Below are 13,798 nucleotides of genomic sequence, written 5' to 3' on the forward strand. Positions count from 1 at the left end.
GGGAGTGGCAATCCCTGTCTTTAGGCAACGGTTGTATAATTGACCTCTTTTAGCATTTAGTTTCTCAAGCCTCTAGGAAGCTTAATTTTGAACATCAAAGAGGTACCTGTGGAAGAAACTGTTCCAGACTGGTGAGTAAACAAATTAGAGTTAATAGGGTCATTAGCTTTTGTGGTAAAAAATTTGGACTGGGTATTCCTCACTAACAGATATGTAAACTGTCAGCATGTGGGGTTTTTTTTTTAACCCTTTAAAAATATAATTAGATTTAGAATCTGACAAGATGGTATATATTCTTTGCTTAATGGCACTTCTTAGGTTTCGATAGGACTTGTTTTTTGTTGTTGTTGTTTGGTTTGGTTTGGTTTGGTTTTATTTGAGACGAAGTCTCACTCTGTCACCCAGGCCGGAGTGCAGTGGCGTGATCTCGGCTCACTGCAACCTCCGCCTCCTGGGTTCAAGCGATTCTCCTGCCTCAGCCTCCTGAGTAGCTGGGACTATAGGCATGTGCCACCATGCCCGGATAATTTTTTGTATTTTTAGTAGAGACAGAGTTTCACCATATTGGCCAGGCTGGTCTTGAACTCCTGACCTCGTGATCCGCCCGCCTCAGCCTCCTAAAGTGTTGGGATTACAGGCGTGAGCCACCTTGTCTGGCCAGGGCTTGGTTTTTATAATCCTAAAGTGTTTATGAAAATCCTTCCTAGCCACCTATAATCCATACTGATAAATATATTCCTGTATGTCCATGAATGACAGAGTTCTGTGGTTCCAGCCACACTGGGAGAATCGTACTCTCCCATCCAAGGTACCAGTTACGTAACAAAGCACCTGGGTTCTAATTGCCCGTAGTACAATATGGACAGTGAGCTGTTTAAATACGTTGAATACTCATCAAGATACAAGGTTTAGCAGGGAGATTAATAAAAGAGTTCGTTTTTCACTAAACCTCAAGACTGGTGAGTAACAAAAAATATATATGTTTAACTTAGGGAAAAAGCAAATATTTGCTAGCTTTGACAAAGGAGATTGTGGCAGCTATTTAGACTGGAAATCTGCAGCTGGGCAAGCACATCCAGTGGAAAACCACCTCCTTACTGTGAAAACTTATTGTACCAGCAGGATATGGGAAGTGACAACAACAATGAAAGCTAAGGCAAAGAAATAAAAGAAAAACAGAGTGAGGCAGAGATCGTGTGGTGCTCTGTGTTTTAAGATGTGTTTGGGAGCTGCGGGATGTAACTTAATTATGAATAAAGATTTCCAAATGTGTATTTACTCTTTCCTCTCTGAAAAGATAACTTATTAAAGCATTGTTGTAGCTATTCTCATAATTAGTACAAATTGGCTTGACACTAAAAGTAGTCTTTTTTATTCTCTTTTGTGTATCTTCTGTTAGTTCTATCAGAAGAAAAATGTTTTATTCCCCATTACTGTTTATATCAAAACAAAACATGTAAGTTTAAAAATAAAAATGCTATGATTATGATTACTTAAGGTTTTTTGAGAGGCATAATTATGTTGGATTAGATGAAGTATTCGGAGATTGTGATGTGATATTGAGTACTTTTAAGCTTATAGATTGTTGTTACATCATTTTTATTTAGTGTTAGATCAATCACGTTTTCACTTATGGAAATGAAAATACTCATTACTTGTAATTACTATATTGCTGACTTTTTTGAAATTGTTCGTGGGGGCTGGGTGGAGGAATGTTAGCTGTTGAATTTCAGTGTCAGTGCCTCTAAGCCATAAAATTCTGAAAAATAGAAATACCACAATAAGCAGAGGCTGTTGGAAAGCAAACCTCAGTGAAGGAAGTTTAGCAAAGCCTGTAGGAATCAAACAGACAATACCCACATGACTCGTTCGGCACATGCAAGGTTTAGAATTGCTCAAGTCAGAATTTCTTTCTTATTTCCCAATATTTGCAGCAAAAAATACCCACATGGAACTCAGGCCTGTGAGGCCGCCTGGCCACTGAAGTCATTTTAGGTTTTGGGTTAGCAAATGAAGCATTAAGCTTTTCTACAAGATGGTGGCAAAGCCCCAAATCCTCTACTCTTTTCAAGCTTAGCCATCCTTAGAGAGATAAACTCTGAGAAGCCATAAAGGCCTCAAATTTACCACTTGTAAACAGCCTTATCATTTGATGTGGCACTGACACACCACTTCTGCACAGTACAGTAGCATCCTGCGCCGTGGGAAGCGGTGCCGCCCTGGCAGAAGGGAGAAAATGCTGATGTGCTTCCTTCTGCTGGATTGATGGCCTGAATTTTGGAATATTTCTGTCCAGGAGATACTGCTGTCACTCTTTCACCTTTGCAACTGTCATGGGGTACCTGCGTGTGTGTGTGTATGTGTGTGTGCGTGCATGTGTACATGTATCTCTAAGGAGATTGAAAGGCACATGACTGAAAGACAGTTTTGTAACAATTAGGCAAGTAACTATGCCTCAAACAAAACAAAACAAAATAAAACAAACAAAAAAACCTGTAGTTTTTGTAAGGAAATAACCACGAAAACCACTTAAATAGCTTTGCCCAAGAAAGGAGCAAAGGTTTTCAGGAAATAAAAGAATAGCAGAGGTGAAAAAAAATCAATCCTGAAAGAAAAAGAAAAGTCTTTTCTTTTGAACAGGTGGAGCTTTCTCTTTCAATATCTACCTAATGAAAATGAAGATATGGATAATATCAGGCCCCAAATGCAGGCTTTGGTGTAGACTCTTGTCTGTCCATGTTGAACGCTCAACAATTTCACGACCCCAGAAGTTCCAAGCATCTGCATGTTTTACCTGAATTAATCATGTGGCATAAATTAAAAGTAAATCATCAATCATCATTAATTATCTGTTCCACTGATGCCTGCACTTTCTTACACTTTAATCTTCATTAACATCTAGGAAAGAGAAAATCCCAGAGGGCATGCCACATGTGTTCCTCCGTTGTGTGTAGGTCTCCCCAGAGCTCTCAGCCACTCAGCAGTACAGCTCTCCTCAATGGGAAGCTGATACCGCCAGGGCTTTTTCTCTGAATACTTCAGATTAAATCAAAAGGCTTAATTTGAGCAGCCATGGGCTAAAGCAAGATTCAGCTCTTTACATCTGAGACCCTGGAGCCCTGTCTCTTGAGCACCTTCTACAACACTTGAACCACGTCCTGTAAGACTCAGGCGGATTGCATCCTGGAGGAGCATGGCAGCTTCTTCATTCGGATGTGGTTCCTCGCTCTTTGTTATGAGCTGCTCTGAGCAAAAATAACTCTTACCAATGCCATTAGCTTTCTTTAGTTCTTGTTAAATACATAAGCTTTGTAAGTGTGGTCTGGTGTACAAAAATGGCTTGCAGTAAGGTTACTTGAAACAGTTTACTTGGAAAGGTGAAATGTGAAGCTATTTTGATGAGATGTGTAATGAATGATCGATTTTATACAGAAGTTTCCCGTTTTGCTTTGTATTGTTTCCTCTACTGAAGGACACAGACTGTCTTGACATGCGCAATCGTAACTCAAGGATAAAAGATTATATTGTGTACAACAATATCCTTAAGCACTGGAACCACTATGACTATCCCCATGAATACATTAGTCTCTAACTGTACATACAAGCTACTCCCTCCCTTCCTCAGCACTGCCATGCTTTGCTTGCAATTCTCCTCCCTTCTTCCCACATGTCAGTCATTACCAAGCATGTATGAAATGGTCCATTCTATCTGCATCTGCTAACGTCACTTAAGAAGCCAATGTGGGCCGGGTGTGGTGGCTCACGCCTGTAATCCCAGCACTTTGGAAGGCCAAGACGGGCAGATCACGAGGTCAGGAGATCGAGACCATCCTGGCTAACGCGGTGAAACCCCGTCTCTAATTTAAAAAAAAAAAAACATAAAAAATTAGCCGGGCTTGGTGGCGGGCGCCTGTAGTCCCAGCTACTCGGGAGGCTGAGGCAGGAGAATGGCGTGAACCCGGGAGGCGGAGCTTGCAGTGAGCCAAGATCGCGTCACTGCACTCCAGCCTGGGCGACAGAGCGAGACTCCGTCTCAAAAAAAAAAAAAAAAAGAAGCCAATGTGGAGAGAGTGTATTACTCAGGCTGGGTGCTATGTATAGAGCAGATACATCATTATACTTAAAATATCACCATGTTATACTCAACGTAATTTCACATCAATGAGAAGATCTTTCAAAAATCATAACAGTACTCTTTAAAGCTGAAGACATTTTGTGCTTGTACACATGGTCAAAGAGAGAGGTTACTTTTATTATCTGTTCTCAAGCTTCTAAAATGATTAGAATGATCTTATGAAAATCATTCTGTTCCACCCTGATTCATCAAGCAGATCCTCCAGAAAGAGCCTCCAACCTTTTTTCTAAACATCTTGCTTTTAGAAATGGTGATTATTAGAAAGACTGTGGTGATATGTCTTTCATTAAGGTTAGAAATGTAAGGATTTGATATTTCTTGTAGCATTGAACTGATATTAAAAAGCCAGTAAATTTGGAGAAATAGATAGACAAATCCAGCATCTATTCTTCTTGAGGTCTCCAACTATGTTGTAGCCATAGTTTTCAGAACCAAAATGCAGAATGATGTGGACATAGCTGATGTGGCTCATTATTTTGAAAAAGATGTTAAAGGTGAATCCTTGTTTCATTCTTCTAAGAAAATGGACCTGAGAGTAAATGGAGAACAACTGGATCTGGATCCTGGTCAAACTTTAATTTATTATGTTGATAGAAATGCACCTGAATTTTCAATGCAGGCTCTAAAAGCTGGTGTTTATGCTGTTATTGGGGTTGCGGTGATAGCAGTTGTTGCTGGAATTGTTGTGCTGGTTATTTCCAGAAAGAAGAGAATGGCAAAGTATGAGAAGGCTGAGATAAAGGAGATGGGTAGGATGCCTAGGGAACTCAATGCATAACTACTATAATTTGAAGATTGTAGAAGGAGGGAAATGGCAAACGGACTCAGATTACAAATGTATGAGCATGGGACAAAGACATCTTTGAAGGTCACTATTTTGTTAGTTTAACATCATGTATTTGTACTAGTGAAGCCTGTACTCAAAATACAAGCAGCTTGAAATTGGCTTTACCAATCTCAAAATTTGACCACAAGTGTCTTATTATATATGCAGATCTAATATAAAACCCAGAACTTGGACTGCATAGTTAAAATTATTTATGCGTAACATTCAAATGAGGGCGTTAAATATGCTTCCACAGTAGAGTTTGAAAAACTACTATCTGATTTGTGATTGAAAGCTGCCTTTCTATTTACTTGAGTCTAGTACATGCAAACTTTTTTATGAGCTATGAAATAAAACATTTTAAAATTTAAAAAAAAAAAGTTTTCCAGGGGTAAGATGAAGACCAAAGTGAGACAGCCAGGGAGGGTCAGGGACAGTGAAAGGACTAGAAATAAAAACTCAGCCCTCATACCGTTGTCAAGGCTATCTCAGTGGCAAACAAGCCTGAACCATCAGAAAATGGGATTGTACATTCTCTGGGTGTCACTTTTCTTCAGATACTTCTGGAACTTGATTTACCTGTTCCCAAATGTCCCTGGCCCTCCCCTTCTACAGCAAATTGATAAACTGGCATCCAAATGTGTTTCCTTAAAGCAAGCTCTAACCAAGAGGAGAGTATGATGTTCTTCTCTCAAGGATCAGAAATCTTCAGACAGGTCTCCTATGCGCCACAAAGTAGTTTTAACCTTCAGAAGTATCTGCATCCTTTGGTGTACTTAGAGCAAAGCTACACAGAAAACCATCCTACAGGATTCAAACAGTAGCATACAAGAGCTCAATCATCTCTGAAGAGCTTTCATTTGACAAAAAGGGAAAAGGAAACAAGTCTTTGTTGGTTTCCTTTTTTTTAAGAAACAAAAGGCCATTCAATTCTCTCTTCCTTTTTCCTCTCCATCTTACACTCACAGAATTCTACGTGGCTCACTGCTATGGAAGACAAAGGTGGCTAGCTTCTTTATAATCCATGAAACACTAACATGGAAATCATGCAAATTTTTCTTTATAAAGATTAACCTGTGAAAATGTGGGGGAGCAGCACTTCCCGTGATTTCTGTGGTTTTGGGGGTGGTGTAGGAGTATGGAATTTTTTTCACCTCCACTTCACAAATAGAAATGTGGATGGGACAATGACTCACCAATTTCTCACAAGGCGAGTAGAAAATACTACGTCAAATAAGTTGGTTGCTTATTTCCTAATGGATTGATTAGGATAACAAAAACTTCCATACCGGGCAAACCTCTTTAGCAAATACCTTTGCTATTGGAATTGACACGAAAGGCTTAAATGAAGCAAAAGCGAACTCCGCGTCTTTGGGATGAAGGCATGGGTCTGCAGCCAGCTGTGGTATATGCCCTGATTTAACTATAAGTAAAGAGGCTATTTGATTAATCAGTTCCTAGCAGGTTTTATGCATTAAATTTACTTTTACAAAATCCAGAAGTTATTCTTATCTGTATCTCTCACTTTGACTGATTAATTATCTATGGTTCCCCAGCACATACCATGATCACAGTAATGTTCTTTGGAGATATAATCATCAAAGAGCATCCCTTGGTTAGTGTGGTACATGAGAAGGGCATAAATAATGAAACAGAACAGGGGCCATTAGTCCGTTCTGTTTTGTTTTCTGTGCTTGGAGGTTGGTTTACCAGGTAGGGGGTAAAGAGTAGATGGGAAGTGAGGGGGAGGAAAAGAGGAAAGCCTATAGGTCAGAATTTTGCACGGTTCCTTTCAGCCAGTCCCTCTCCTCGGACCACGCACCCTCAATCCCTGGCAAGTCTTGAAGGCTTAGAAGTTTTCACTGTGGTTTGCCAAGCTTTAAGTATGCACATGACTCTCACTGGGAGCTAAAAATGTATTTCCCTAACACCAGATGATTAGAAGAAACTGCTTGATTATATGACATTTATGGTTCAAACATGAACCTATTGTTTAATGCAGATTTTTAAGCAGTTTTTTAAAAACAGAATATCGAAAGTTTGACAGGTCAGTGCTAATTAAGAATGCAGAAGAGGGGCCAGCCACGGTAGGTGGCTCACATCTGTAATTCCAGCACCTTGGGAGGCCGAGGCAGGTGGATCACTTGAGGCCAAGAGTTCCAGATCAGCTCAGCCAACATGGTGAAACCCCGTCTCTACTAAAATCACAAAAATTAGCCAGGTGTGGTGGCAGACACCTGTGGTCCAGCTATGCTGGAGAATCGTTTGAACCCAGGAAGTGGAGGTTGCAGTGAGCCGAGATCACCCCACTACACTCCAGCCTGGGCGGTAGAGCAAGACCCTGTTTCAAAAAAAAAAAAAAAAAAAAAAGGAATGCAGAAGAACAGAGGGCAAAAAGTGAAGCTTTCAAATCATATCTCCCCCTGACTTTTGAAGGGGCTGAGGAGCTGCTAACTGAGTAGAGATTAATTGCCAGGGTTCACTCGGTAGACCTCAATTGTGTATCATTCTTCCTAATGTTATGGAACATTTATGTCAAGAAATCCTGATGGTTTGCTCCTCTGTAATAACCCTTTGCCTGTTACCTTTTCCCCCTGTGTTTTTTTGTTTTTGTATAACTAGAATGTTTCTATTGTATAGACATTTTAGAACAAAATTGGGGTTGACCAGCTTATTGAATACAAATCTCCTTTTCTCAAATGTAGCAGTCAAGAGCTGTGGGGTGGCAGGTTTTCTTACCACATACTAATGGGGGCAGCTGGGTGAGTGCCCTCAGGCAGAACTAAACTTTGCACGTGCTACTTCTCACATCTCCCTGTGGGTAATTAAGTGGTGTGGTGCTCCAGCCTGCTAAGGAAATGTCAGCCCTTGCCTGGGCTGATATTTTTCCAGTGGAGGAAAGCAAAGCACAATAGATCTTAACCAAATAATGTAAATACAGAAGGTTTGAGAGAAGCACGTTTTCTAGAATCTCTCATTCAGCTTTCCCAGACAGTTGTAAACCAAAATATTCACTAGCAGTATGACTCTAACAAGTTCAAGGAAACAGACATTGGAGTATGGAATGTTTCACTGTTGTTTTCCTCTGGCATAATCGTGAATTTAAACGATTGGCCCATTTCCCTGGTTGAAGGAAATCATTCTTTCAACCTTCTAAGAAGATGAGTTCTATGGAATTTAATCATTTTTGCTTTATAATTTTTAGCAAAAGAATCCAATTAAAAAAAAAAACAGCAAAGTAGTGAGTGAGGAATGAAGACCTCAAAATCTACAAAATGTAAAATGTACCGCTTTGTATTTTGACCCTGTCAAACCCATATTTGACAAGCAAAGCAGTGTGGCCTTTTTCCTTCGAGTATAAATTTCACTTCACTGTATCTGCTTAAGTTGTAGCCAGGAGAGATTGGAAGTTTTATAACGCGATTCAAATGTAAAGCTCAGCCAAACAGGAGTAGGAGTAGGTTTTGCTCAATTGTTACTGATTAAGGGGTTCATCTTATCTATCCATCTGGGGTGCCATAGTAGGTGCATGCTCTGGTCCTTTGCACTCTTCGAGGGCACTTACTCTTAACAATGTTTTGAGATTTTTTTGTGGTAGTAGTGGTGGTAGTGATGGTGGTGATGGTGGTGGTGATTCTTGTCATTTGTAATTGGGACTTTATAACTATAGGATTGGTTAAGAGGAATTGAGACTATTACAGAGAGAGCTGTGTATAGATTAATAGCACTTAATTTCTTCTGTCTTCCTCTAAATTTCTCTCCAGCATGTGTCTGTCTCCCTTTTTCTCCGAGCTTCTCTCTCTCTCTCAGTCTCTGACTCAATTTGTCTATGACCTCTCTTTCGAGTAGTAGTAAAAACATTTTATTGTCTTTATAGTTCAGTTAGGAGATAAAGTTCATGGCCAAGTGCTGTCTCTGTCTTGATCCTACGGCCCTTCCCAACTTGGTCCTCCTTGCTCAGTGACTTAGCCCTGGGTCCTTTCAGCCACCCTGCTGAAGCTCACTCCTCTGGCCCCCTGTGCGACCAGTCAGTGCTGTTGTGTTTGCACAGAGACCAGCTGCTAGGTCCACAATTGCAAAACAGTTCCAATCTACAAAGTGTTTTCATGAATGTCTTTTGTATGTCTGGAAAACATTAAATGTGATTTCACAGATGAATGATTTTGAAAGTTTTTAACTTTTAATTAGACTATTTTTAATGACTTTTTGTAAATGGATTCCCAGTAAAGCATTTTGTTTTACCTATCTGAAGACATAATGAGCTAAAAAGTTGAGATATTTAATATCAGGTTTTTTGGGTGTTTTTATTTGTTTTTGTTTTGTTTTGTTTTGTTTTGAGACAGAGTCTCGCTTTGTCACCCAGGCTGGAGTGCAGTGGCTTGATCTCGGCTCTCTGCAACCTCTGCCTGCCAGGTTCAAATGATTCTCCTGCCTCAGCCTCCCAAGCAGCTGGGATTACAGGCACAAGCCACCACGCCTGGCTAATTTTTGTATTTTTAGTAGAAACGGGGTTTGGCCATGGCCAGGCTGGTCTTGAACTCCTGACCTCAAGCCACCATGCCCAGCCAGGTTTTGTTGTTTTTTTTTTTAATATAAAAGGATAATAGAATGAAAATTTGAAAAACACAAGTATAAATACATATGTATATATGAAAGTGTGTATTCATCTTCAGAATAAAATAATAATAGAAACATTCATAATTCTCCCACCAAGAAAATTGTATTTTACATTGTGTTACATTTGCTTGTAGTCTTTTTTTTCGTTTAATGTAATATATGTACACACATTTGACATTTTACTCTATAAAGTAGTTTGTAAATTACCTTTTCTTTCATTTAAACTTATACTTCTGAGTTGTTAAATGTTCTTTAAAAATATATTAATGGCTGAACAATACTCCATTGTATGGATGTACCACAGTGTACTAAAAATTGTTTACTTTTTTAAAACAATTTTTTAAAAGGGGGGTTAAAGGAGGATAAAATTCTCTGTGTAAGGCATAAATCCTTACATACATCTCTGATTACCTTTAGGAAAAAAACAGAAATGAAATTATTTTGTCAAATGAAAACATTCTGTGATTTAAAATTTTCTATTTTTATAAAATAGATACTTAATATACATATTTGTATATTGGACATTTACTTTTTGGTATATACCCCGCCCAATATGGCATTTAAAAATAAAGCTATCTAGTTTCTACACAGGACTCTTTATAATCAATGACTTTCAGATCAAGTAGTAGCATAAAATTATTATTTTGATCCTAAAGAAAGAAAATTAAGTATTATAAGTTCTATCTTGATAACTACAAAACAGACCCTCTAGCACAGTGCTGTGACACTATAGACTTCGGGTGAACAAAATTGAAGAGATTTAGAGATAAGAATTACGACCTTCTCTTGTAAATGAGACTCGCAAAGCACAAGAAGAGCTAAATTATTGACTTTTTGCTCTGTAACAACACTAAGAATAGCTAAGACTTGTTGCCTTCTTACTAGTGTCACAATTTGAAGTGCTTTATGAGCATTAAATCATTTAATCCTCATAACAATCCTACGAGGTAGGTTGAATCATTCACCTCATTTTACAAATAAGGAAAGTGAGGCTGAGGGAGGTTAAGTCACTTTCCCAAGTATTTCACCGAGGAGGTGGAATTCCATCCCAGAAAGCCTGGCTGCAAAGCCTGTACTCTCCACCACTGTGCAATGCTGCCCCCTAGTGCAAGTGTGCATACACGCTGCTCAGGTTCCTTCCCTGAGGGGCTGCTCATAAGGAAGAAAAAGGCAGAAACGTGGAATGAAGGGCTGATAACCAAACACACACACACATACACACACACACGTGTATATACACACACATATCTGCAGGCATATATATAGTTGATATAAATATATGTCTATATTTAACAGTATATGAGTAGCATAAATAAGATTAGTATACTTTAAAATGTTTAAAGAGCTTTTATTTATATTTTCCTATCTGTGAGGAAGGCACAGCGGAGATTATTGAACCCATTTCACAGGTGAAAAAACTGAGGCTCAAAAGGGTTAAAACATCTTGCCCAATGCTCTACTGCTGGGAAAGGCAGTGTGGGGATTAGAAGCCAGATCTTCCAGCTGTTAGTGCAGTGGAGCTTCTGCTCCTCTTATTCCTCCCCAGCAGTACCTCTCCTACATGTCCAAAGGCATGAGCAAAAATGAATGAGAAATGGTACAGACAAGGAAAAAGGGTCTGCCTTCCCATCTGTTTAGATCTAGAATCCAGAAGGAAATGAGAGAACTGCTCTTGGGCGATGACAGTGTAGTGTTAACAGAAAACAGAGAAGGAAGAGCTGCTCAATTCATGTTTTGCTTCCATTCTCTTCAGTGAGAAGGATTAACTTCAAACAGAAAACTCAAGGGAAATAGATGTGGGTAATGTAAATACTACAGACATAAATCCTTTCAGGAGACATGAGAACTTACAACTGACAGCCTAAGATAACTACAATCACGTGGGGTGGGGGGTTGTTATTCACCCCATTATAATACAAATTATTCCTAATGACACCAGATAAATAGGTGCTGTTAATGAGCTGCACTTGGAAATAAAGATACCACTTACTGACCAGATAACATGAGGTCACAAGTATTGCATTTACACTCAGCCATTCATTGGCCACTTTAGCCTCCCTTGTGGCCAGGGGCAAACATTCGCGAGATGGCTACTTTCAGCCAGAGTTCAATAGGCACGGTGCTATGTACACACTAGGTACTTGGAAAATATTTGTTGAATTAAGCAGAATTGGACTGAACTCTTTGATGAGGTTGTCCATAAGCAGAGATCCCTTGCTCTAAAATACAAACTTCCTATGTGGCCTTAAGAAAAGACCAAAGTCATTCCAAGTGTGTCATGAAACAAAGAAAAACTAAGTAAGAATAGGACACATACAGGAGCGTTTGGAAATCATAAAGTTTGGCTCTTCTCTTAACTCTCTTTATTATTCTGGTGAACTGGAATAATAACTGTGTACAATTACATTTTAATTTATGCTCCAAATGAAAGAGCACTTTTTAAAAAGTAGCATTTTAAGTGTCAGAGAAGAGACATATTAAACTATTATTTCTTTCTCAGTGATCATAAAAAACATGCATTCTGAAGTCAGGACAGTGAGATGCTTAAAAGCCCTACATACAGGGTAATAAATAAGATGAATGAATAATTGAAATTTTGCATTATGTGGCACCAATAGATTAATTTTTACAAGGGAACTTATTTCAAGTAATGATCTTAGGAAGTGATCTCTCATTAGTAGCCATCAGCGCGTGGAGGTGGCCAGCCTTTCCTACATAAAGCAAAGCAGCAAAGTTGAGTTCTCACTGATATCTCTTAAGAAGAGAAACAAGAGTTACAGGTATAGATGAGTTGCAATGCATGAGTTACAGGTAACTCATATTCAACCCTAACAAATCAAGCTGGTCCTAAGGTAGATCCTGCCGGCAGAACATACATAGGCATTTTTCCCCCCATTGCTAACAGTCGTAGAATTTGTGAATTCAAGCAACTCTTAATGAGTTTTAAGGGGACCCTCAGTGCATAATATGGAAAATATGCATCTTCCTTTTCAAATTCTGTAGACATGTAATCCTCCAAACAGGCATAACCATAAAAATAAAACTAATCTTTAATGGATGTTGATTCAACAACAAAGATATTGCCTCTTTAACTGTCGTATTCGTTGGAGGAGTAAATGTGTTGTATGTGTGTGCGTGCATGTGCATGTATGTACGTGGGTCATGTGTTTCTGAAAACATGAACTGATCTAAGAAGTCCTAGTTATGATTCTCCTCATAAGGCCTTTGGAAGCTGACACCTGCACCAGTTCTGTGTTTCACAAATTAGAAGTTGGTTTCTGCTACTTCCTTTTTTCTAATGTCAGCCCTAATTGTTCGTCTTACTCTGATACCATTCTTAGTGACTTTGAGAGTGTATCATGCCTTTTTATCCATAATGAATGACTATTAGCATCAATTTTTATTACATTCCAAATAACCATCAATTTCTCCTTCAATTACATGTGTAAATGTCATGTGGTTATTTTCTGCCCTGTGGATTAGATAGCAATCAGAACCAGAGTGACTTTAACTTTAACTGACCCACAGAATAAAAGTGGTTCAAATTATAGAGCAAGGAAGGGGGAAAACAGACAGAAACTCACGATGATCATCTGAGCAGTGAAAAAAATAAATAAATAAAAGTTGAGTGCAGGAGTGACCCCCAAAGACAAAGTTGCCAGATAAAATCTCTGTCTTCCTCAATTCTTGGCTTAGCTTTGGTGCTATGACAACTATCCACATATCAGGGGACTTATGCATAAATATCCCAGAGTCTGTTCCTGTTGGTTTTGTTCATCTCATGTTCTTTCTACCCTCTGGAAGGGAGGGCGATTAAGGCTCCATAACGTTATATTTTTAAATTAGGAGTTTACACATAGGGTATGAACTGTAACGAATTATTTATTGAACACCTACTAGTTCTAGACACTGTGGAAAGCTCTGGGAATACAGCAAACAAGACAGCTGGGATTCTTACTTTATGGGGCTTTCAGTATAATGGAGAAGAAAGACATTAAACAAATAATTACAAATGTTCAATGCTGTAAAGGAGAAGCCCAGGATGCTGTGGAAATATAAAACGCAAGATCTAACCAAGTGTGTGTAAATGTGTGTACACGGGACTGGGGAAAGGGAGTGTGCAGAAGGCTTTCCTGAGGCACTGCTGCTTAAGCAGAAAACTGAAGGACGGAGCAGAGTTGTCAGTACTGCCGTGCTGGTGCTTAGTTCATAAATCTGAG

At 39.1% G+C, this 13,798-nt stretch overlaps 1 protein-coding gene across 19 annotated transcripts in view; it reads left to right on the top strand.

Annotated features, from left to right (window-relative positions):
- The window catches only part of TENM3 (teneurin transmembrane protein 3), a 2,732,592-nt gene that overhangs the window by 1,454,748 nt on the left and 1,264,046 nt on the right, over positions 1 to 13,798 (top strand). The gene's annotated exons all lie outside the window — the stretch shown is intronic.

Source organism: Pan troglodytes, chromosome 3 (assembly GCF_028858775.2).
Source record: "Pan troglodytes isolate AG18354 chromosome 3, NHGRI_mPanTro3-v2.0_pri, whole genome shotgun sequence".
NCBI classification, from domain to species: domain Eukaryota; kingdom Metazoa; phylum Chordata; class Mammalia; order Primates; family Hominidae; genus Pan; species Pan troglodytes.